The 23,973-nt window shown below is 35.0% G+C and overlaps 1 long non-coding RNA gene and 1 pseudogene across 1 annotated transcript; one reads left to right on the top strand and one right to left on the bottom strand.

The window, feature by feature from the left end:
- Positions 1-4,507: 4,507 nt before the first annotated feature.
- Positions 4,508-5,082, bottom strand: LOC145039100 (uncharacterized). The gene is made up of 2 exons (XR_013679730.1): positions 4,740-5,082; positions 4,508-4,648 (listed from the first exon to the last, which is right to left on the bottom strand). It is a non-coding gene; the product is annotated as an uncharacterized LOC145039100 (long non-coding RNA).
- Positions 5,083-6,361: 1,279 nt separating this feature from the next.
- On the top strand, positions 6,362-7,178 carry LOC145043516 (RING-H2 finger protein ATL78 pseudogene; annotated as a pseudogene).
- Positions 7,179-23,973: the final 16,795 nt, after the last annotated feature.

Below are 23,973 nucleotides of genomic sequence, written 5' to 3' on the forward strand. Positions count from 1 at the left end.
CCTAAACATATTCATTTTTTGTTTTTCATTTTATACATCTGAATGTGCTTTATTAACTTAGGCATTAGATTCAGTTTCATTAATCCATGCAATTAGTCTACTTGCATTCAACTTTATGATGATTAATTTAGGCTAAAAGTTGTAATCGAAGTTCAAATAATCGTTTATTTTAAATGTATGGATCCGATACACCGTGCCTCGACTTGATCTATGTTTTTTATGTTTTTTGTCAAAATTTTCGTCTTTGTGAACTTCATTAATTTTCCTTTTGTAATTTGTAATATTTCTTTTAAATGTAAAAGTTCTCTTAGGAATCTTATAAAATAGAATAGAAAATTGTAATTTGATGAAGACCGATGATGAAGTAAAGAACATAGGAGATTGAAGTTCTATGGTGTTCGAGCTAGCATGAAGAGTTGGTGGCTGATCAATTGGAGGATTTGAAGAGTCTCTATTTTTCCATAGCATGTCTTGTTTCTCCTTGATGGCTCATAGGGAGACATATAGGATCGATGATGACGGACTCGTTATTTGTACTTGATAAGTGTGTGATTACATGTTTCCTATTTAGATGTTTATATAAATTCAAAATTGATGCTTCCAACACAATCTTTTTCTTTAAAGCTATTGATGTTAATTACTTTTTGTTCTTTTCGTATACTTTCTCGAGGTTGTTTCTTGCAAGAAACAATCTTAGCAGACAACATAATTTGGTGGTAAGATTTTAGGGTCCACGAGGAAGTAACAATTGTTGCCACAAAATGTTTGTCGTAGAACTTTCACATGCTGAGGATGGTGTGTGCTTTTGCTACAAGTTGATGTATCCCTACTTTTCGTACAAAAATATTTTACTCAGATGACGCTCGGACTATAGTGAAGTCAACTGTAACATGTTTAGTTACTTTGCTGATGAGATATATATGCCAATCTGAATGGTCGTAAGATTTCTTCGATTAGCCGTATTCTATTATCAGAAACCCCTTCAATGAGCCTCTAGGACTACATAATCAATCTTTCCACAATCATGACACTTTTTGGAAGCAATGTGTTTGTGTGTGTGTGTGTCTATATATATATATATATATATATATATATATATATATATATATATATATATATATATATATATATATATATATATATATATATATATATATACATATATACATATAGAATGTATGTTGCACTCCCACCATCAAGGTAGACTATGCTGGTGTTCATGATATCACTTAGTCTACTGATTACTATGTGCTCTATTCCAAAGTGTTATGCATGTGTAGGGACCATATCTGAGAATTTGAGTTGATCTTTACCATGCTCATCATACTTCAGAACTCTAGGTACCAGTGATGTTTGGTCGATCATTACATTTTCCGGACCCCAATACACCTATGCAATTGTTCTCAAGGAACTCAACATGGTGGTTGCGGTAGTTGTGCTTTCTTGTCTCTAGACTTGATGATTTTGATATATAATGTTAAACACTTTCCTCTGTTACTAAGTCTTTTTTTGAATACTCCACAATTTTTTGTGCAATGTACTTACATTTCATTATATTCACAATACTTCGTATTATCTCGTGCACTGGGTTTCTCATTTGATCTGTTAGCGAACTAAGGTTTGTCAATTATCGCAAGGATTTCTACCGTCGATATTAGATTCATAATCAATATGTTATGATTTATCGATATACTTTTGATAGATTTATGTTTGTTAAGGGAACATTTAAAAGCAATGAGAAAAACATATGAAATTAAGGAAAAACTTTTTATGTTCAAAATGAGAAACACATTCGTACGAAAAATGAGAAAGACATCGGCAATGCAAATTTTAGTTACATAATTGCATAAAATTCTTATTATGCTTGAAAAAATTATAAGATGTTTCATATCACTTTATAATGTACCATGATCTTGTTATATGATTACGAATTAATCAGCTAATCGTATCTCGTTAATGACAGGTTCCTTTATTTCAATTTATAATATTAAAGATGTACCCTTTGCTATAGGGTGTTCATTAAATTGCGTAAACTGCTCACAACGCGATTTATAACATTCTGGTACGTTTTGAAGTTTAATTAACTGTATAATGCATTGCGATTTTATGGAGTTTTTAACCAAAACGGGGTTATTGGAAAAAATATTTACCAATCTAGTATAGTTTGAAAAATATTTACCAAATTAGTGTTTTTCTTCATTTTTATTAATTTTTCAATATTTCTTATTGTTTTTCTATTTATTTAAAATATCGACTATTTTACTTTTTTTTTTATTTCAGTTTTTTACTATTTTTTTGTTATTAAATACCACTTTATTTTTTATTTTATTTTCGTTTCAGATTTTTTTTAATATACATTTAACATAAACATCTAACACACAAAAGAACTTTATTATTTTCGTTCATTATATGCCTATTTGAGTAATTTTTTTCCACGGTTTATATAATGATTATGAGTTTACTTTAATTTCCTTACCATTTATTTATACATATATTTTAAAAACTTAATCCAAGAAGTTTTTTCTCATGTCTTTATTTATACAACATTTGCATGCTTCTTAATTGAGTTTCTTTACATTGAAAATAAAATATAAAAAGCAAAAATTTACATATTTTTTATGTCTTTACATAAAAACAAATATGTAAAAACATAAAAAACAAATTAAAAAAAAATCTAATTTGTAAAACGAAAGAAATCATAAAATACATGCATAAAACTACATATGTAAAAAAACATTTTGAAAACAAATTTCCAAATCTATAAAAACTTTTATTTCAAAACATGTGAAAACAAAATTGTAAAAAAAAATATACGGACAAAATTTGATAACATAAATATTACTTTGTGCAAATTTGTAAAAGTGAATAGTTGGGTAAGAAACCTGCAAGTTATGGTGATAAATGTATAAAAAAAACTGAAATTGAAAAATAAAATAATAGTAAAAAAACTGATATTTGAAAACCATAAATAGTAAAAGTAAACTGATATTTGAAAACCATAAATAGTAAAAAAAAAAGTAAAAAAAAACTGATATTTGAAAACCATAAATAGTAAAAAAACTGAAATAAAAAAAGTAAAAAAGCCGATATTTTAAATAAATAGAAAAACAATAAGAAATATTGAAAAATAAATAAAAAATGAAGAAAAACACTAGTTTGGTAAATATTTTTAAAACTATACTAGATTAGTAAATATTTTTTTCAACAACCCCATTTTGGTTAAAAACTCCGATTTTATGGTGTATAGTGACATACTTTTGGTTCAAACCGCAGTGCATGGAAAGTGTTTTTTATTTTTTATTTTTTATTTTTTTATTTACATTTTTTAGGAATGGCGTAATTTTATTGACCTAACAAGATGCTAAAAAGAAACAATTACATCAAAATAAAAGCTAAAGCTAGGTTAAGCCAAACAATCCAAGCTATCTTAGATTTGCTACATCTATTAGAGATCCAAAAGAAAGTTTTATCTACTACATCGTCAAATAAAAAAAAAGACCTTTTTGGGATAGCCGTTCCAAAGATGACAAGATTTCTGAAATTCCAAATACTCCAAATTGTAGTCAATATGACTGCATAAAAAGCCTTTCGTTGATCCTTCCTCAACTTGACAACATCAGACCAAGAGAGTATACACTGCACACTAACGCACCAGATAGCAATACGAATCCAAATATCAATCAATTCTGGACATCCTGGAAAAAGATGCTCAATGGTCTCCATTGCACAAGAAAAAATTGGGCACATAATCGACGCCACCATAATACCTCTCGAAGAAAGTCTCTCCCTCATAGGGATACTTCGAAGTTGCATCGTCCAAATGAGAATATTGAGTTTAATAGGAACCGAATTATTCCATCTAGTAACCATACGGTGCGAGGTAATCAACCCACTATCTAGAAAAATACGAGCCGAAGAAACTGAAAAAATATCAGTATTATCTAAAGTCCACCCTAGCCTATATGGTATTAAAGTAAGATGCATAGCGTGCATGAATATCAAGAACATCTCCCATTGAGACTCCTCAGTACCTCCCATAGGGATACGTCTAAGAGTAGCCATATCCCATCCAAGCTCGATATCGTCTTGAACATTACAAGTACAATGGATATCCGCATGCCACGAAAAGTTAATATTATCTATTAAAAATATCTTTTAATTTTATATTATTAGTTAAAATAATACATATTTCTAAGGTGTACAATTTATAAACTATGTTTTTTTGGAACCGGTGGAAATATTATTAAAACCATTGCCTACCAAGCGACAAGGCATGACAAAAAAAACAAGCACATTACAAAATGTTTAAAGGGTAACAATACCAATTTACCCGATTACAATTCTCAAAACTCCCTCTATTTTCAATCCAACTAAACACCCTTGAGAGAATTATATCCTCCAGCTTATATAGGGAAATGCACCAAAGGTACCCATAAAAAAATATGAGTCTTATTAAGGACTATATCATTTCTGGTCCAGCAAATACACCAAAGGTAACCATAAAAAATAGCAAGCAAGGTCTTATGTTTTTAGGGCAATTCACCCAAGATGTCGCATACAAGATGAGCCCTCCAGCTGAATCAAATTGCTGAAAGGGCAGGTTACACTAGTTGAAGATCCAACCAAAACAACTTTGGCGAAGCGACACCTAGTGAGAAAATGGTCAGTCTCATCAATCACTGAAACGCAAAATTGATAGGAGGTGGATGGGAGCCTAATACCCCTTCAAGAAAGCGCACCTGCAGAGGGAATACGGTTAATGCCAGCACGCCAAACGAACACCATGACCTTAAGTGGGACCAACCAAACCCATTTCGTCGGGTTGCACATCGGAGTAGTCACCTTGGAGTCAATTAATTAGAGCTTTAAAATCATGCACATAAAAGGATTCATCAGCCGAAAGCTTGGATTTCCAGGAATCACTCCCATCAGAAAACGAGTAAAACTCGACGATTACCTTTAGAGATTCCAACTCCAAGATCTCAAGAGGACTACTAGGCGATTTTTTCCAAGCCCAATCCATATTATGAGGGCTGCATCTTTCGAGACACACGATTTCTTTCTATCAAGTTCGAATGAGATAAAAAGTTAAAGTTGGATATTAAAAGACACGATAACAATAAATAGGATCTAAAAGGCATTAACAAATTGCTCTTCAGACAAAAAAATAAAATAACAATTAATTACATTTTTATTGGCATGAAAGTTAAAGTGGCACGAGCTATCAAGTTCGAATGAGATAAAAAGTAAAAGTTGGATATTAAAAGACACGATAACAATAAATAACATCTAAAAGACATTAACAAACTGCTCTTTAGACAAAAAAATAAAATAAAAATTAATTACATCTTTATTGACATGAAAGTTAGAGTGGCACGAGCTACACTATAATTATGAGGAGTGTAAACTATATGATCTATAAATAACAATACATGCAACCGATTACTAAGTGACATTGAGGGAAATTATCTCATAAAAACTAAAGTAGATACCGTTGAAATCATTGCAAAAGTTTGGCCGATCGCAGGTTTTGGCAAACAAGATTATAATGTATGTATTGTAACTTCAATAAATTTAAAAATACCTTAAAAAAGGATTATGATGTATTACGTACATACAAAAGTTTGTAAATTTAACAAACTCTCTGAACATCAGAAACTGCAACCTAAACCGTATTAATTGACTGCACCACACCGTAAACCCCTCTACCTTACACAGCTAATATATCAGTTAAATTACAGCCACATATGAATTGTAATTTACGTCTATGAGAGGTTTCTAGGTTCTCACATAATTTGAGGTTCTCCTTAATTAAACATATGTATTCATTCAATTATTAAATTAAAAACGTTTCATGAAACAGGAGAAAAAACGGTGCTTATCAAATAAGTTACCGAAGCATCAACAATACTTCAATGGTAAAAAAGAACTGATTGGCGACGGAGAAAAGCGCCGCACATAGCATTAATTTTTTATTTTATTTCAACGGCATCACATATAGCATTATTTAGCTTGCAGAAAGTGCGTCGGACCCATCTAAATAGAGAAACGATTTATTAAATAATTACACATTTACACATACCTTAGTGGAAGATCTAAATGGTGGAGATCATATAAATTACAAAGACAATAGATAAATCCCTCATGGTGGCTCAAATACTATACTGATATCCTCTTTTTTTTGGAGATTATATTTATTACAAAAGCGTCGAGATAAAATCCCAGATGGTGGCTCAAATCCAATACTATATACTCTCTTTTTTTTTATTATTATTAAAATATAGTAAGCAGGACCCCACTGTAATCACCCCTATATATACCTAAATGTTGGACATACATGGTATTCTCATCTAAACAAACCTTGATCATTACTCACAAACAACTTAACATGTCAAGACTATCTACTGAGCTCTTTGAGAATGAAATGAAGCATTTTATTTCAAGAAAACTTCTACTTGACACGTACTCATACCAACAACCAGCGGCTGCTGTGACAGCTCCATCATCGTCAAGCCCACATACAGAACATAACAACTTTGATGCGAATGTGGTGATGGTGCTGTCAGTGCTGCTATGCGCTCTGATTTGTTCACTAGCGTTGAACTCCATCATCAGGTGCGTATTAAGATGCACGGGATTATCTAGTTCAGAAAGCAGCGGTAGCGTGGAAATTACTTTAGTTAAAGCCAACACTGGAATCACGAAGAAAGCATTAAAGAGTTTCCCAACAGTCAGCTATTGGGAAGGACTGAAGCTACCAGGATTAGACAAGGAATGTGTGATATGCTTGGGTGATTTTTCAACAGGAGAGCTAGTAAAAATCCTGCCCAAGTGCAACCATGGATTTCATGTGCGTTGCATCGATAAATGGCTGAGTTCACATTCATCTTGTCCAACTTGCAGGAACTCCTTACTCGAAACATGTCAAAAGATCGTCACAGGTGGGAATTATAGCGACATTGCCTCTTCGCAACCCCTAGAGCAAGGTCCAAGAAATACTACTATTCTAACCATATTGCCTGTACCACATGAAGGTCTTGTACGAAATTATGAGACGTAACTATAGATCTTCACAAAATGAACAAATCAAATGTAATTACTGTAATACTCATAGGTAGATAGGTAGAAATTTTCCATTGAGTAATTTAAAGTATCATGGACAGCAAAAGTTCTTTCCCTAGAACAAATTATATGTAATGTTGCAACTTTGCAATTGTTATAAAAGTCTTTTTTGCTAAACTATATATCGAAAAAAATACAATTCGCTATCATTTTACTGTAATATATTTTTTTCTACATATAAGTATGTTAAAATTTGTATTAAAATAAGAAACTTGTTTTACTAAAGATTAATAAATAATATAATATCACTACTAGAAACATGGGTTTTAAAGGGGGACGAATCCATCACTATTCCGCCGCTAAATGTTGTTTGCCATGGATAGCGACAGATACACTCCATAGGTAATTAAAACATGGCCAATGACATAGTGTGGGTGTTACCGATGGATCTGTTTTTCCTTGCGACAAAATTAGCGACAGAACATCCATCGCCAAATGGTGACTCAATAATTAGTCAAGACATGGCGAAAAAATTTCTTAACAACATTTCGTAGATGTTCTGTCGCAAATCTCCGTTTGTTTTTGTATTCAATCGTCGAATCCATCGCAAATATTCGGTCATGTTTTTTCGTTTTTGGTCGCTGATCCCTTGCAAACTTTATATATGATTTTTTTTCCATTGCTAATCCGTCACAAAATTCATATATAATTTTTTTTCCATCGATGATCCGTCGCAAACATATAATATCATGTTTTTTTCTATTACGATTCTAAAACAAAAATACTACGATCATAAAATTATTATACAAAAAACAAAACATCAAATAATGATACAGCCACACATTACAATGACAAAACTATCAATGCATCCAAAAACATTAACATTACAAAGCCAGAACAATCAAAGTTTACCAAAAACATCAAATACCATTCAAAGACAAAAAAACGGTTTGTAAAAGTTTTTCCAAGAGAATCAAAACATCCAAAAACTAAACTGTCCACATAACATCAAACTCCCAACAATTGAGAAAATTTTAGCAGCAAGAAATCGAAAGTATGCAAAAGAGGTACAAATAAAAAAAGTTTAACCTTCACAATAAGCATTAGAAATTAATTTTCAAAACAAAAGAAATTCAAAATAACATTTTAGTTGCTCTCCTCATTTCATGTTCATACAAGCATCTCCAATTCTCATTCATATAAAACTTTATTCAAAACAATCAAAAATATCAAATACCAAATGTTACCAATATATTCAAAAACTTCAAATATGAAAGGTTACCTTCATATTACCTCTGATTTTCAATTTCTCATCATATTTGCAAGACTGCATACATCTTCTCCATTACTTCATATTTTTGCATCAATTTTTTGTTGTGTGACATCTATTGTTTCAACTTTGGCATCCATTTCTTCACGTATTTGTCGATCGTAAGCTTTCATTTTTGCAGCTTTAACATCCATTTCTCCATGCATCTCATTTCTTACATGTTCATCGCAACCTAAAGTACACTACTATGATAGGAAACTTTGTAAGTATAATGCGATGATAGGAAACTTTGTAAGTACAATGCCATGATAGGAAACTTTGTAAGTATAATGCCATGATAAGAAACTTTGTAAGTATAATGCCATGATAGGAAACTTTTTGATAGAAAATTTTTATAAAGTAGAAAATTGAACGAACCTCTTCGGATGTTATTGTACTAGATGTTCCTTCTAAAACGCTCATTGAATCAGATACAAATCTGAATCCATATATTCTTCCTTTCTTGACTCCTCTAGAAACATCACACCATGTTTCATTATCCAAGAGGGGGTGACAACTAATATCATCATCATACTTGTAACATCACAATTTTCAAGGCCAAAAATTTTGTTTTTGATTAAGTGGCATATACAACAGCTTACTGAAAAACATCTTAGATTCATATCATTTCATAAAACATACACACGTGTCTCAAACCATAACATAAAATAGTAATCATGTCAGAGTACAGTCCCAAGAATCCCATAAGGAGGAAATCATGTGTGTGAGTGATGCGTTGCTACCGTGCCGGCTCCTTCCCCTTTGAAGAAGAGGTACCTGAAACAAAACTGAAAAATGTAAGCATGAAGCTTAGTTAGTTCCTCTATCATACCATATACCATATAACAAACATATTAACTGGAAATTTTGGGGTGCCCGACCTACTCTGTCTGGCAATTCTTGGGTGCTGACCTACATTTTCTGGTAATTCTAGGGCGCCGACCTGCCCTGTCTAGGAATTCTAGGATATTGACCTACCCTCCGGTTCATGTCAACCGGGTACGGGGACTATTTCACCCATACCACTATCAGTTAATAACATAGTATAAACATATTGTCAGGCATATCTGGGGTGCCCGACCTATCATTCGGTCCTTACAACCGTAACATGGGGACTATTCCCCCTACTATCTACTACCACATAACATCATACCATGCTAGCACATAATCATAACAGAGCATAAAATACCAAATAATTATCACGAAGGCGATTATCTCTACTATAACTCTTACTAGTGGGTTGACTTTAATGCCTTAGACCCACTTCTACTAGAAGGTAACTCACCTCAATGTCATGAAGTATCTGAACTTTCCTCGGTGTTGGGATCAATTCCTCTCAAACTGCTACACATAATTGATGGGTTTTCATCATAAGACATCCTATGTGCTCATACAAACCCTAATGCTTGGATCTAGGTTTCTCTATTGTACATGCTTTGACTCCAAGACTATAAACCCTAATTCTAGCATTCAAGTAATCATATTAATATGTAATTAGGTTTAAGATCATACCTTGATTGTTATAGAGTAATAACAATCCCAAATCTCCTTGAATTGACTTTGGAATGCTTAGAGTCACAAGTGTCACTCCTCTAATTGCTTACAAACACCAAGAGAAAATGGAGAAGGTATAAAGAGAGAGGAGAGAGAGGTTAGAATTCATCCTTAGGACTCCTTGGGAACAAGTACATGAATTCTAAGGCCTTAGGTCTTTATATAGGTGTAGAGATAGGGTTTCAGTCATTATCCTTATCTAGTTGCTTATCCACAAAGCAACCATAAGATAAGCCTTGAAAACCCTTATCCTTTATCCTTTGGACGATTTCAAGGATCCTTATCTCCTTGAATTCGTTCAACCCATATTTAGAATAACCATTACCATATTTTGTAACTATCACATAATTACAATTCAACCCCTCTAGTTTAATTAATTTGTAACAACCCGTTATTTCAAGTCAGTAAAAATCGAGTCTTGTAACCTCTTTGAGAAAGGAAATAGAATATCATCGAAAAATGAAGTATTCAAAAACTCTATTTGGAGTACACTATGTGGTAGTTATCGTCTTAAGGTTTCCAAACATATAAATAACACAAAAATCCGAGTTATAACGAAGAAGTTATGCTCATTCTAAGTTTTCCGACAAAAACCAGCAATACGAAGTTGCGTAAAAACGCAAAGTTTCAATAAAACACTTTTCGACCTTAGGTGTCTAAATGAAAGTCGTAGATATCGTTAAACTACAGACATGCATAAAAAGAACGCTCAAATCGGACATCGTATGAATAAGTTATGAATTTTTAAAGAAATTCCTTAATCACGTCATTTTAATAAATAAATAATAAAAATAATTCCGGAATTTGCCAACAGAATCTAAATGAAAGTTGTAGATCGTAGTCTCACCTTCGCGGGGATATAAAGAACGTCAAAAACGGAGTTCGTATGAAGGAGATATGAATTTTCAAAGTTTGATAAATAATTTATATATAATTTTTATTAAAACTTCGGTATTATCCGAAGGGGAGTCAGCGTCCTCATCCGAGGTACGCGCTGCGTACCCCTGTACGCCCCGCGTACCCGAGGAACTTGGCCTCAAACCGTCCACGTCGCCCTATGCGAGGCACCCGACCCGCCCGTCCGACCCGCCGTCCCATCCGACCCGACTGCCTGAGCCGTCCCATCCGAGGTCGAGGCAGTCAAGGCTTCGGTCACGCATGACGTACGCGTACGCGTTGCATACGAGCGTACGCCCCGCATACGAGGCCTCTCAGGCCCCCCTATAAATAGCATGCGAGGGTTCCCAGGAAAATAGCCCATTCTCTCTCCTTTTTCTTGCATTTTACCTCGTTTTCCGTGCTCGCACTACCCCGAAGCCCTGGTCATTTTGTGCAGGTCCCGAAGGTCGATTTTACTCCCGAGGAATCCCGAGATTTCCGAGAAAAATCCATTTCCCGAGACGAAACTCTGCCCGGTTTTCCATCTTGCTATCTTCAAACTTTCAAGTGAGTTCATACCCCTTTCAAACACACTTTAAATACATTTTCAAATGCTTTTATACTCTTTTAGGGGGGGAATACAAGTAAACATACGGTTATTATCGTGTATTTTATAAAGTTTCACTTAGCTTGTTTTACCGAATAAATCACTTGGAACTCATTACTATTATGGAAAACTCTTGTCATACTTTGTGTGCATTAGACTTATACAAAGTATATAACGATTTCAAAGTACCTTTCATTGCTAAGTCGTTTTATACATTCTAAAAACTTATGATTTTGATTTGTCAAACATTGTGAAAAAGGATAAACTTTTCATAGAAAACTATCACTTTAATACGGGCTTAATTGAGAATCCATGAGACGTGTATATCTTCAAACGTTACTTTTCTTTATTAGAAAGTAATGCTGCAAGTCCTGTCTATAACCAGAGTCTCCCGTTCGGAGAACGTGTCAAATGTGTATAGATCTATACGGGAAGTCATGATCCCGCGCCCTGACTGTTAGCTACAGTCTATCTTTTGGGGTGACAGTTGTCATAATGCTGCGACGCCTGAAGAACGTCGTTACAGGCATATTATGTTTAGTATGGTTATAAAACTCATCGGATATACAATTATTATGGTATTATGCTTTTATGAACGAGTAGCTATTAAAGCTATTCTTCATCTAACAAATGCGATCTTCGTATAGCATTATTATATAAAACTATGACACAACTTTTGAACGTCGGTTTCTTGCAAAGTTTTGGTCTTAGAGACTGCCATTTATGTTAGGAAAATAAGGGATTTTCCTGGTGCAATTATTTACAACTTATAACACGAACATTCATATGCATTTCATACTTTTATAAGAAAATAAGGGTTTTTCTTGGGAAACACAACAACTCGTATCTCAACCATTAGGGAAAATATGGGATTTTCTGGATTTAATACATTCACTTTCAACAAAACAAATCACAACTCTTTACATTTGAAATGCTGCGTTTTCTGGAAAATATACACCCGTTTTGGAATGGCATCTAATTTTTCTAAACTACTTATGAACTCACCAACTTAATTGTTGACACTTTTTCTTTGAAATAACTTGTATTCTCAGGGAACCGCTAAGCAAGTTTGGGAATCAACTTTTGGGATTAACGCGCGGGCGTTAATTACTTCTTTTGAATGATGTTTATGTATTTATCTTTTTAACATGTAATGAATACAATTATGTAAACATCTTGGAAACTTTAATATATATGGTGGTGTGTACTTTCCTTTCTATGAACTGTTATGATACTGAATATGACGTCCTCCGCCCCCGAACGTTTCCGCCGTTCTGGTTTGGGGGTGTGACATAATTACACTTGATCACAAAATTAATTCCTAATTAATTATTGACCAATATTAATTAAGCAAATATGATTTATCCTTTAATATGTTATTCTTATAACATATTAATAAATCATAATAACCTTTCTCTCTTTATTTATTTCTCCAATCAAGTTGCTTTGGTGAAGGCAACCCAAAAGGACCATGCACCATCGGGTCAAGTACATACCAAAATAGTTATGGACTTAGACACTAATCCAACAGTCTCCCACTTGGATAAGTCTAATAACTATTTTGCGTATGACTTCAGATCCTGATCTGCAATCGTAGCTTTCCAAAGCCGCTGTCAACTCTGATCCTATCAGATACATGTGTCCTTAGATAAGGGATCATATATTCCTCCATTCTAGATATCGTATGAGATATGATTTCAAATCATTCTCTTTGTACTACTTCTCGATTTCCGATTTATGACGACAGACTAATTGAACAAATCAAATTAGCCCTAGCCCGGCCGAGCGTTTACGTTTGTCATCACTAAACCATCCAGGGTCCCAAAGATATCGCTTTTATCCTTCTTTGGATAAAAGGAATGGATAAACTTTGATACAATGCTTGCTTGCACTCACTAACCAAATCACACACAACAATATGTTTTATAACACCAAGTTACTAGTGCGTTTTCATATTATCAATGTGCAACCGATTAGCAAGATACAACTCACACATCTCGGTTTCAAGAATATAAGATGTTATCGTCTCACCAATCACTCGTGATACAATTCATGGAGTGATCCAAGTGAGCGTGGGTTTAATCCAATGCTCAAATCATATTCATAAGCACTCATGAACGTTGCAGCAAACATTTGCTTATGTCTAATTCTCTTTTAGACAATCCACACACCAATTCATGACATTTTTCATTCATATCTACTTCCAACATATGAACGACTGTGGCCCGTTTGAATAATTCGATTATTCTTAATAAACTCAAATATTCTGGAAGTCAAAACATGCAAGGTGAAACACAAGAATAATACTAATCCCATATGGCCTCAAACCTTTGAGTATAAATGAAACTCCTTTTATTTATCACCATACCGATTACTCATTATTTGTCGTTTCGGGTAATCAACTTCTTACTTGAATTCCAACACTTGTCCCATGCTCCTAGCATGCACACAATGTTTACCTATGGTTCTTACTTTTGTGAAATAGTCAAATTGAACACATTTCCAATCATTCTCATTTTACAACTCCAAATCCTTTTTCATAATTGAAAGAATATCAAAATTCTTGCTCCTTATAGAATATGCTAGATTCTAACACTTTATGCAACGATCCTTTCGTAATGTCACTGCACCAAAGTCACGAAGACTATTGCTAATGATGTTACAAAATCTTCTATCGGAGATTGTTACAAGATAATTCCTTAGATATGATGTCTCTCACTCAAAGTACATTCCTTTGAACATCCTTTTGCATAAAAGTTTCTAATCTAGTCATAGATTTTCAATATTTACTTCCCAATATGGACACGCTTCCATATTTTCGATATGACAACTTATTCTTAATAGAATCTTATCTATTCATAATAATGTCAATATGGTCCATCCATCACCATGCTTCCAACTACTCATAAGCAACCAATCCTCGTCGAACTTTGGATTGTTCTTTGATAGTTGTTTAATTATTTTAGTCAAAACCAATTCTAGTCCCTTTTCCCTCTAAATGCGCTAGACATTTGGAAAATTTAAGAATGGTCAAACATTAAAGCATTTGCAATCGATCCTATACCCGAAGCATATGGGACACGATGCACAATGTTTTATTTTCTATGTTCTCAAAATTCGAATTGTGAAAAGGAATTCCGTAATCATAATCAAAATTTTAAGAACACACTATGTACCTTTGACTAAATTTATTAACATTTCTCAACCTAAGCCTTTAGATTTGAAATGAAGCATAATATTCTCTCCCTTAATTATAGCAAAACAACTTTACAACCCTTACAACTCTGCAAGGTATAACTTTTGTTTTCCTATAATTAATATTGCCAACTTGCAATACTTTCCATAATAATCATACAATCATAACTTTTATGCTCTCACTATCATGATGATTACTATAAAACATAACACTTATGCTCCCACTAGCTTCGACATGTATTCATAAACATCTTAACTTTCAGAAAGACAATACCTATTGAATTTCTTAAGTCCATGTTTCTAATACTTAGTGCTTTGATAATCTTTTATCAAGGCTTCTTGAACTTATACACCTTTGCCTTAGATAGTTCATATGTGTGTCTTAAAAATTAAGACTAATTGCCAAACCTCACAATTCAAATTATGGAAAGGGATACCGTAACCATAATCGAATTCGAGAATGCAAATTTACAATCACTATCTTCTTAAAATCTTTCTTAGTGAAAGCATTTCCTCACAATCATTTTCATGAAGGAGGAAATCTTATGAGACTTAGATTTAAACGGTGGATGTGTTCCTATCCATGTGAATTTGTTAAAACCAAAGTTTACGACAAATTCAAACTCATATGGACCGAGCCTTTTTTAATCTTGATTTCTTGCCTTATGGTAGCACAGCTGCCCACCACGTCTTCCAAGTAGTTAAGCAGCTCAGCTTTTCCTATCAATGTACCTTTCATTGATTAAGGTGCCTTGCCTTTTATGCGTTCAAAATGAGAACTCATAGGACTCACATGCATAATTAACTCAATTGGAACAACACAGAATCAAAATATTCTCAACACGATAGGTTGTAAACCTCAACTCGTGTGCTAGTGATGATCGATAAGGTTTATTTGATTTGTTCTTGAAACCTTTCAAGACCATTAAGACTCCCACTGACTCCTTGACATATAAGATTCTCTTATCAATAAACATTTGTTGACAACCAAATATTCAAGAGTTAGTGTAGCTTTTATCAAAACACTTCATAAATTGGTCCTAGTTGGCCTTTGTCTTATCCAAGACATCACAACTTTCCACATTTGATGAATGTTATAGACCTTTAATACTTTTCACTCATTGTCACACTCTTAACTTTAAGACTTGTTATTGGAACGAAGTGTGATAGACTTCTTGATTTAACCATTTCTTCAATCCGTGATTCCTCTTCTTAAACATACAATTGTCCTAAGACTTACTTAGAGGATCAATTGAGATATGGTTCTTAATCATTAAGACCTATCATAAAGCATAAAAGCTACTCTCCCTTCTTCTTAGAACGGAGAAACTTTTATCTTTCTGCCTACTTGATTCTTCTTATTCGTTTTGCTATTGATTTAAACCTTTTTTAATCAATTCACAATTACACTTAATCATATAAGTATAATCATATTTATTAAACCTTTAGTAAATCATGACGAATATCTTGTTACTCTTATGGTGAACTTGATCAACACACAACTTTGTGTACTCGATCTCCTAGTCCTTCACTTGACGCTTTGTCAATGAATTTGTCTAATTTCCAAATATGAAATTTCTCATTCATCATGCAACCAAGTTGCGTGATTCCAAATTTCAGTCCAATTAAAACTTTGGGTGATGAGAAACTCTCCGTATTTGGTAAATTCTCGACATTCCCATAAATAACATAACTAAGAATCATATCCATTCGTTGTAGAAATATGCAAACATCAATTTTCATAACGATTTCATTGCAAGGAAGTAAACAAATAAATAAATAAGTCAAACAAAATTTATTTTATTTATAAAAGCAACGGAAAAACATTTGTCCTTACAACGCAAAATCTATTGAAAACTATGTAAAAGGAAAATTTCTAACAACTATATCATAACTATCTAAGCTCAAAATCTAATCTTCAAGTCCATGCGATCAAGATCCATCTCTTGTGATTAGATTCATCTTGCTCTCTTATCAAGCTTCCTTTCTTTTCACCGATCCTTCAAAACATTCAAATGCAATCTTATCACATCATGTATTAAGAATTAATGAATAGGAACTTAACGGAGTTAGATAGTGGATTTTACCTGAAGCGTAGTCATACTTTTAACTCTCCCATCTCTTAGATCTCTTAGGTAAATAGGGAAACTTCGTCTCCAATGCCCCTTCTCTTGGCAATAAAAGCAAATTGACTCTTTTGGAACAACACATGGAACTACTTCAGACATCGCCTTTTTCTTATGATCAAACTTTTCGATCATTGCATGTCTTTCATTGCCATTGTCTATATCCATAGAGGTCCTGAAGGCAGATTCACCAATCAACTTTGCTTTTCTATTGCGCCAAACCATTGCTGATTCAGCAGCAATAAGCATATAGGTGAGATCTATAAGGGTCACGTCGTGGTTTATCATATAGTACTCTCTTGCGAACTCACTATATGAGTTAGGAAGTAACTGAAGAACCCAATCAACAGCCATTTCCTCACAGACAACGGATCCCAACATTCTTAACCTATCAATGTGTGACTTCATCCCTAGGACGTGTGCATACACCGACTTTCCTTCTTTATGTTCACCTGCCAAAAGGGCTTGAGTGATCTTGAACTTTTCAAGCCTTTGAACTTGTGGGTTAGGGAGAATAATTGGAGGAGGAGGAGGAAGTGAAGCATGATTTCTTGTTCCTCGATCGAATCATGGAATATCATCTTCATGTGGAATGCTTGTTCCACGGGATTTGGGAAGACCATAGTTGTCGAACTTTGACATCTACAAAACGGGAGAAAAACGAATTCAAGTTAGTTGATAGATTGAGTCCTTAGTAAATCACCCAAATGAAATACTAAGGCTAGGACCCAACACAATATTCTACAACTCGGGAGAGGGATGCCGTAACCCTAATTGCAGAATATTTGAAGGTAAGTGAATGACGATTCACTAATTTCCACCACGAAAAACGAAAAAGGAATTTAAGTTTTAAATCTATGAAAACTCCTAGATCCTTTGAGATTCATTGAACTTTCAATGGCATGTTTAAATCTCGATATGCCCCTCTTGTTTGTGACTGGGATGCCGAGGATCACAAAGCGGGTGTGAATAACCATGCAAAATTACATGGTGCCCTCACATGTTACAGTCACCTATTCGATGTGCCGGTAAACCACACACGCTCCACCGAACTATGACAAACATTGAGTCACCCTTTGCTACCTTTGCTTAGAACCATTTAGTGTGCCGGTAAACCACACACGCTCCACTAACGTCTTCGCAAGGGCACAAAGTGTAATTTCATGGAATTGCATCAATTCACTTTTGCCTAAGTAACTAAGATTGGGAATTTAAAAAACATTTAGTTACTTTGTATTTCATTATACTTATAATGGAAGGTTTCATCCTATCCTACCCGTTCGGCTAACGACCCTCCACTAGTCAAGAGTGCGGTGGGTAAGAGTGGATACCCATTCAATCGCCATATTATAGGCAATGTCCTTAAACACCCCTTATAGACCAGCTTCGTGAATGAGGCCTACTAACGGTAAGACTGACTTTTACACATACATATATATAATGTTAGACTTTTAATGTTATATATAGTATAGCATTTTACACTTTTAAAATATTAGGTGATCAAATTTGACAATTATACTTTTAATTCAATTAAATTGGAAACCTAAACTTTTATGGATTTATTAAACTTCTTTTAATTATACACCTTAATTGATTAATAAAACCATAAGGGTGTGATTTGAACTTTTCAAAACATTACTATGGTTTTAGAATTTAACATTCCTAATTAAACTTTTAATCAACTTTTAAATTCCAAAACTTGAGGGCAAGTTTTGAAACATTTCAAAACAATTTAGTTTTAATCTATCTTAAAATTTCGAATTTATGACATTTAAATTAAAATTTTAAATATTAAAACTCTTGATTTAATAATTATCTTGAATTAGACTATTAATTTAATTATTAAATCATAAGGGATTATCTAAATAATGAGGATAATTACCATTTAGATATTTAAGTTATCCTAATCCCTTAAATATCTATATAGATTTCGAAAATATGGATGGATAATGCAAGATCTTGAATTACCATATATAACAATTAGAGGATAATTACAAGATATGGGATAATCCAAATCCCTAAAAATTAGGACCTTATCTTGGGGATGAGGCAAATTTCGAAAATCAAGGGATTATAACAAACCCTAGATTTCGAAATTTAAGGGTTTAAGGAAAGGATTTGAAGATCTTATTCAAACTCTTGCAAATTAGGGTTTGCAAACCCTAATCTCGAAAAACCCTAGCCTCTTAGGGTTTATTGGCAATAAACCCTAATATATCAAGTTCATACAATTGAAACCAAACCAATGCCTCTGATACCACTGATGGGTTTTCATCATAAGACATCCTATATGCTCATACAAACCCTAATGCTTGGATCTAGGTTTCTCTATTTTACATGCTTTGAATCCAAGACTATAAATCCTAATTCTAGCATTCAAGTAATCATATTAATATGTAATTAGGTTTAAGATCATACCTTTATTGTTATAGAGTAATAACAATCCCAAATCTCCTTGAATTTACATTGGAATGCTTAGAGTCACAAGTGTCACTCCTCTAATGGCTTACAAACACCAAGAGTAAATGGAGAAGGTATAAAGAGAGATGAGAGAGGTTAGAATTCATCCTTAGGACTCCTTGGGAACAAGTACATGAATTCTAAGGCCTTAGGGTCTTTATATAGGTGTAGAGATAGGGTTTCAGTCATTATCCTTATCTAGTTGCTTATCCACAAAGCAACCATAAGATAAGCCTTGAAAACCCTTATCCTTTATCCTTTGGACGATTTCAAGGATCCTTATCTCCTTGAATTCGTTCAACCCATATTTAGGATAACCATTACCATATTTTGTAACTATCACATAATTACAATTCAGCCCCTCTAGTTTAATTAATTACACTTGATCACAAAATTAATTCCTAATTAATTATTGACCAATATTAATTAAGCAAATATGATTTCTCCTTTAATATATTATTCTTATAACATATTAATAAATCATAATAACCTTTCTCTCTTTATTTATTTCTCCAATCAAGTTGCTTTGGTGAAGGCAACCCAAAAGGACCATGCACCATCGGGTCAAGTACATACCAAAATAGTTATGGACTTAGACACTAATCCAACAATAATAACCTCCCAGAATTACCATTTCATACTCTTATCCCTTTCAAGGGTCAAATCAGGTCAAAGTCAACGTCAAGGTCAACACTCTGGTCAAAGTCAAATTTTTGGTCAAAGTCAACATCTGGTTGACTCAACTCGCTGAATTATCCACCAACTCATCGTGTTCCAAAACCTATAACATCCTGGAGCTTCGATCCTACTCGCCGAGTCTTTCAAGAACTCATCGAGTTCTCCTTTATACAGAATGAAGACCTTTTGCTTATGACTCGCCGAGCTCATCCTTGAACTCGTCGAGTCCTACTTCATACAAGTTGAAGTGTTTAGTCCTTGACTCACCGAGTTCATCCTTGAACTCGTCGATTTCTTCTTCATATAGTTGGGATATTGCCTTGAACTCGCCGAGTTCATCCTTGAACTCGTCGATTTCTTTGATCTTCAAGTCCATTTTCACATCCATCTTGTTGAGTCCTCTTCTAAACTCAACCAGTTCGATAAAAAACAGAAAAGGTTGGGGAACTATAGCCCGAGTCGCTGAGTCCCTATGAGCGACTCGCTGAGTCCCCCAAACTCCAAGTCTACCAAGTCGATTTTAGTCGGGCTCATTGCATCCAGAACATAAATCTGACCTCCTAGGATCGATATAGCAAGTAAAGTTACAAACTTTATGTGCATGCATGGGTTAACTAGCTCATAAGGACCCAAAATGAAGTCTAAAATGTGCATGAGACTCCCATGGCCATAAAGCTAGCACCTTTATGCCATGGGGACCCTTAAAGGTTGAAGATCAGAATGTACAACCCCAAAGATGCACACAATCCCGAAAATGGCTTCACTATGACTTAGAAAAGGTAGAAACTAGCCCTAAATAGATATCTAAGAAATGAATAGTCAAGGTATCATATTTATACCTCAAATGAGCTGGAAGTGTGCCAAAATCTCTAGATCTACTTGCTTTCTCTTGATCTCCCAAGCCTCCTCTTCCTTCTTAAGCTTCAACGACAGACAAATGGCACACAAAGCTCAAGACCACTCAATAACCGATTAGGGTTTTGTGAAGAGAGTTTGAGAGTGATGGGGGCTGAAGTGGAGGCCCTATAAGTTGCTTAAATAGGGTGAAAACCCTCAAATTTAGGGTTTCATCCAGATAGGTCTACTCATCGATTCGGGGCTTCCGACTCGGTGAGTAGATTCTTCCACTCGTATCCAAATTTAGCCTCCACTTGACGAGTTGGGGCCTCCAACTCGTCGAGTCCCAGAGTAAAATATGTACCAGGAATCGGGCGTTACAAATCTCCCTTGCTTATTTTAGACTTCTTCCTCAAAGTCTGGTGTTGCATCTACAAAAAGCTCGAGGTAGTGCTCTCTTATCTCTTCCTCCGGCCCCCAAGTCCATTCTAAGCCCTTGCGGTGCTACCATTGCACCTTCACCAACTCGAACCTCTTGTTCCTCAGATCCTTCAACTTCCTGTCGTGGATAGCTATTGGTCACTCAATGTAGTTCAGGTTGTCATCCACTTGAATATTTCTAAAGGAGCCACTGCAGAGTCGTCTACCAGGCAATTCCACAGCCGGGAGACATGAAAGGTACTGTGATCTGGCTAAGCTCGGCTGGCAGATCCAATATATACGCCACCTTGCCCACCTAGGCTACAACCCTGAAAGGACCAATATACTTGGGGCCTAACTTGCCCCGCTTCCTGAATCGGATGATACCTTTTCGAGGTGACACCTTCAGGAGGACCATATCCCCGACCTAGAACTCTAGGTCCTAACAACGCTTGTCGGCATAACTTTTCTGCCGACTCTAAGCAGTCTGAAGCCTGCTTTGAACTTGTTGGATCGTTTCTGTCGTCCTGAGCACCACTTCGGTACTCCCTATGACTCTTTGCCCAACCTGACCCTAGCATATCAGGGTCTTGCACTTCCTCCCGTACAACATCTCAAAGGGAGGACGATCGATACTCGCGTGGTAGTTGTTGTTATAGGAGAACTCAGCCAATGGAAGATAGTTATCCGAGATACCATCGAAGTGCCTGGAAGTGAACCCACACCCTAAAGTGTAGTGTCAACAACCCACGAATATCATAGTCGAAGGAGGAAACCTGCCCCACAATACGCTTGCTCTTCCGATGTTCCTCTTTCATAACCTCCTATTAGGCCTCTCGAATCTGCTCCAGAAGCGGAGTCACTACTGTCTTCCACAGGAAAATGTCTCTAATTAGGGCCGCCTTGCGGCTAAGAGCATCGGCAACCACATTAGCCTTCCTCAGGTGGTAGAGGATCTCACAGTCGTAATCCTTTGCCACATCTAGCCACCAACGCTGCCTCATGTAAATTTAGATTCGGCTGATCCATGAGGTACCTTAAACTCTTGCGGTCCGTGTAAATGGTACATCGGACCCCGTAGAGGTAGTGTCACAAAATCTTGAAGGCGAAGACAACCGCCCCCAACTCCAAATCGTGCGTTGGGTAGCTCGCCTCATGAGGCTTCAACTGCCTCGAGGTGTAGGCGATAACATGCCCTCTCTGCATCAATACCGCACCCAACCCTGAGATGGATGCATCGTAGTATACCACAAAATCCTCCATGCCCTCTGGAAGGGTGAGGATCGGCGCCTCACATCGTCTCTGTTTCAATGTGCCAAACGATGCCTGCTTCTCAGGCCCCCAACGAAAAACCACGACTTTCTTTGTTAATTGGGTCAAGGGTACGACTATCTTGGAGAAGTCTTGAATGAATTTCTGATAATAGCCTGCTAATCCCAGGAAACTCCGAATCTCAGATGGAGACAAAAGGAAGATTAATTGGGTCTCATGGAGAAAAATTACCACTACAAAAGAAAATAGTGGGCTTGGTGTTGGATCAATTGATGATCTAAATATTGCCTTGATATGAAAAGGGTGGTGGAGACTAAAAGTGGATAAAGGTTCATTATGGAATAAAGTAATTACCAACATAGACAACTTGGATATTAGAACTGCATATCAATTATCAAACAAATCCAAACCTGGGTTACGGAACAACATTGTTAGAATACAAGGAGAATTAGTCAAGAGAGACATCCCGATGAGTAAGATTATCATGAAAAAAATAAAGTCTGGTACTGACACACTATTCTGGAGTGACGGTTGGTTTGGTAATGGCCCTCTGAATCTCAATTTCCTTGAATTGTTTTCAATGGAATCGCATAAACGGTGCAAAATTTTAGATTGAATATATGAAGGTGGTTACTCATGGTCCTGGTCAAGACAAACCCCTCCAACCAGGTGAGACAACTGGTTCAGATGATTGATATGTTTAGTCTCAACTCAAACAAAGATGAATGGATTTGTGGTCTCGATTCGAACATCTTATTCACGATTGAATCATGTAGGCATTTTTTGAGTTCATCAAATCATGATCCAACATTGCATTCCTTTGCCTGGATATCATAAATCCCTATAAAGATAATATGTTTTGTTTGGAGAGCCAGAAAAAATCGCATTCCTTCTACGATGACACTTCTACAAAGGGGAGTGAATTCCCTTTCAGTGACTTGTAGTGTTTACAACATGGATGATTCGTCAACTAACCATCTATTATGGACTTGTGCATTTGAAAAGGTCACATGGGAGTGGATATTCAGATAATGTGGTATATCAGTATTTCAATATGATAATATAAATGGAGTATTGGATTTCGCTGCAACCTAGGGAAATTGTCGCAAAAAGAGAAGAATACTATTAGGAATTAGCTATGGTACGATTTGGAGTTTATGGAAAGCACGACCTGATAGAATTTTCAGAAAAAAGATGCCAACTCCTGCATTGTAACTGATATCGTAAAAGCATCAGTATTTATGTGGTTCAAACATTGGAGTAACAGTGGTAGCAACAATTTCAGTTGGAATAAGTGGTGCATTAATCCCTTTGCAGATTAACTTTTCATCTTAGAGTTTAATTTGTTTATATTGAACTCTAAAAGGAGGTTATTTTTATTATTTATCTGTAAATGTAACTCTCTGTTTCCCTCCTCCTGCATTAATACATGCCAAGGGTTTGGGTTATTCTTCTTAATAAAATTTTACGGTTAAAAAAAATAACTATGAAGAGCGTAAACTAACAATACATGCAACCGATTACCAGGTGAATAAGAGAAATTATCTCATAAAAAACTAAAGTACTTAGTGTTG

The sequence above is a fragment of the Lactuca saligna genome, chromosome 4, assembly GCF_052625555.1.
Source record: "Lactuca saligna cultivar CGN05327 chromosome 4, ASM5262555v1, whole genome shotgun sequence".
NCBI classification, from domain to species: domain Eukaryota; kingdom Viridiplantae; phylum Streptophyta; class Magnoliopsida; order Asterales; family Asteraceae; genus Lactuca; species Lactuca saligna.